This window comes from Onychomys torridus, chromosome 14 (assembly GCF_903995425.1).
Source record: "Onychomys torridus chromosome 14, mOncTor1.1, whole genome shotgun sequence".
Taxonomy (NCBI): domain Eukaryota; kingdom Metazoa; phylum Chordata; class Mammalia; order Rodentia; family Cricetidae; genus Onychomys; species Onychomys torridus.
In genome coordinates, this window is record NC_050456.1 from 27,513,963 (window position 1) to 27,517,362 (window position 3,400).

General features: G+C 43.3%; 1 pseudogene; it reads left to right on the plus strand.

Annotated features, from left to right (window-relative positions):
* Positions 1-1,746: 1,746 nt before the first annotated feature.
* Positions 1,747-2,295, plus strand: LOC118595859 (annotated as a pseudogene).
* The last annotated feature ends 1,105 nt before the right edge of the window (positions 2,296-3,400 follow it).

Genomic DNA, 3,400 nt, shown 5'->3' on the forward strand with positions numbered 1-3,400 from the left:
AAGAGGAGGTGCCTAGTCTCACTGCAACTTGATATACCATGGGTGGCTGATACCCATGGGAGGCCTGCCTGTATCTGAAGAGAAACAGAGGAGGAATGGATGGGGTGTGGGGGGGGGGGAGGAAGGGAGAGGGTAGGGCAGGGTAGGAACTGGGAAGAGGGGAGGAAGGGGAAACTTTGATTGGGATGTAAAAACATAAATAAATGTCAGGGTCCTGCCTATGCTCTGGTTCAGGTCCTGAGATGGGGAAAAGGGTGTCAGCATAAAGAAAATGTTTCTCCACCAGGTGGATTGCACTCAAGTGGTCCCAAATAGCTCACGTCATTTTTATTTATACTTTAACAGAGTTTTTTTTCCTACTGGCTTACATAAACAGCTTTATTATTAGCTCCTATTTTTTCATTTTTAAGAAATATATCGTATTTTAAGAAATGCATTGTAATCATTATAAAAGCCCCCATTGTTCTCCTTTACGCTTCCCCAAATATACTTTCCCATGCCCTACATAACCTTATTCTAGACATGGAGTTCAGCAGTTTTGCAAATCAAACTAAATATCAAGCCAGACACATCCTGCTCTAGCAACACTATGTCAGCTGACAGCTACTTGCAATTACGAAATTGGAAAGTAATAGAAATGGGTACAATGCTTTAAGGACAAGAACATTCAAACCCACACAAGTCTTTCATGTCCATAAGATAGGCTTTTACCCAATTTCCTTTTCCTCAGGAGGGTTCCATGTGTCAATCTCTCTATAAAAGACAGGCTTTGAAAAGGCACTCTTCCCATCTCACTGTACCATACTTCTTCCACCTAAGCTGATGTGTATGGTAAAGATGGATCTATCCATCCCACATTTTGCATTGTGTTCTTCCCATTGGATCCTACAAGATCCTACCATTGATTCTACATGCTTGGTGTCCAGGAAACTTATTCTCAACAGTTGGTACTATGTGTACTCCTGAGGCTTTTTGCCCTATTCTGTATGTGCATGCCTTACTCTCCTTTCCAGAACTGTGAGACATGGTTAATGTTCCAAGTGTTGTTTTCACATATTATTTCCTGCCACTGCTTTTCTATGAGTCTCCTTCTCCACAAGGTGGTTCTAACTACCTTTTCCTTAGGACAATTATGAAAGTAAGACCCATTAATTTTAACTGCCTCTATTGATTCAGAAAAGTTCCTAGGATTAGGAATTAGTCATTCCAAATAAGAAATGTAAGAAGCATTAGCCCCCTGCTGATTCTAAGGGGGAAAATATTCAAGAAAACAGAATTTCCAGGGAAAACTACAGCTGTTGCGGATGTGACTGACAAAGTGAAACTAAGAACCATCAAAAAGAATCAACAATATAATGAGAGAGAAAAGAGCCCACAAGCCACGCCAATCCAGCCTTATCCATCAATTCCCTGTGGTCCACTGATACTTGCCAATGAGACACCATCTCCACAGGCTTTGCCTCATGCACATCCATTCATACACTAATCAGAGACTAGGCTGCACAGCTGCTGACAAACAAATAAATATCCAACAACAAAAGGATTGCAATGTCCTCTTGACAGATTTTTCCTTTGATGAGTATGTACTGTCCTCTATTTCTTCTATTTAGTTTTGATTTGAAATCTGTTTTGGAGGTGCAGCGCAGCTCAGCGCGGTGCAAGGCGACTGCCTTTATGCAGCTGAGTGATTGGGGTTGTTCAGTACAAAAAGTTGTGAGCAGACTTCTGGGCTGGCTGGTCCATCACGGCGGAGAAAGTGAACAACTTCCCACCGTTGCCCAAATTCATCCCACTGAAGCCATGTTTCTACCAAGACTTCGAGGCAGACATCCCTCCTTATCATCTCAGCTTGACCAAGCGCGTCTACTACCTCTGGATGTGACAGACAGCTCCTTCAGCTTCATGGCCTTCTTCTTCACCTTCATGGCACAGTTGGTCATCAGCATCATCCAAGCTGTGGGAATTCCAGGATGGGGTGTCTGTGGCTGGATCGCCACCATCTCCTTCTTCGGGAAAAACATTGGCTCAGCGGTAGTGATGCTCATTCCCACGGTCATGTTTACAGTTGTGGCTGTCTTTTCCTTCATCGCCCTTAGCATGGTTCATAAGTTCTACCAGGGCAGTGGGGACAGCTTCAGCAAAGCTCAGGGGGAATGAACCACTAGAGCCTGGAAAAACCCACATATGCAACAGGCAGCCCAGAACGCAGCCATGGGGCCAGCGCAGGGTGCCATGAATCAACCGCAGACTCAATATTCTGCCTCCCCCAACAACACATACTCTAATGAGATGTGAGCCAGCCACGACCACCAGGAGGCTGGGCTGAGGGCCAGTGGGACAGGGGGCTCATGATGCCACATTATCTGTGTGGTGACCAAGCAGGGTTCCCCCTTCCCTTTTTTCCCTCCCAACTTTGTACAAAGAACCAGATATATATATAATGGCTATGACAGCTTAGGTCCATTTGCTTAGAATACTTTTTTTCCATCCTTTACACTGAGATGATATCTATCCTTTATGTTAAGTCCTGTTTCTTGGATGCAGTAGAAAAATGTATACTGTCTTTTTGCTGGGAAATTGAGGCCATTGATGTTGAGAGATATCCCTGAGCAGTGTTTGCTGGCTCCTGTTATTTTATCATTGTGGTGGGAGGGTTGTAATGGTGGGGGTGGGGTGGGGGTGATGTGTGTGTGTGTGTGTGTGTGTGTGTGTGTGTGTGTGTGTGTGTTTCCCCTCTTTATATTTGCTGCTCTGGGATTGTTTATTGGTGGTGGTTATGTTAATCCCACAGATACAAGGAGAGAGACCACCAACCCAAATAATTCCCAAATTAATTAAAGCAAGCAATTAAGTAAAGCAAGCTTTTTTATTTGTGTACATGAGCTATCTCTCCCTCTAAAGGCAGCTTTCAAGAGATTAGCATTGGACATGGGTAAGATGCAGGCTTTTATAGTCCAAGAGTAGGGAGTTTCCAAGTGGGGTATTTGGCAGGCATGTAGACAGGGCTACAGAAGCAGAACACAAGCATAATAAGTTGCTTGTAACATCCTCCTGAATCAAAGGCAAATTTCAAGGTGGTCAAAGCAAAATAGTCATAACAAGGTGGTCATAACAACAGATGACCATAATTATCTTTTGAAACAAGGGCATGGTTGGCATTCCTTGGAACAGACAGAACAGAAACCATTTGTAGTTAAGGTTACAGCTAGGGCATAGTACAATCCTTGAGAAACAGAGATTTAATTCTAAATAGGAATGAACTAGTTTGTCTTTGCTGTAAGATTCATCAGTTAAACTCTATAGGTTGGAGTTTTTATTCTAGCAGCTTCTGGGGGCTGGATTTGTGAATAGATATTCCTTAAATTTTACTTTCTCGTGGAATGTCTTGTTATCTCCATCT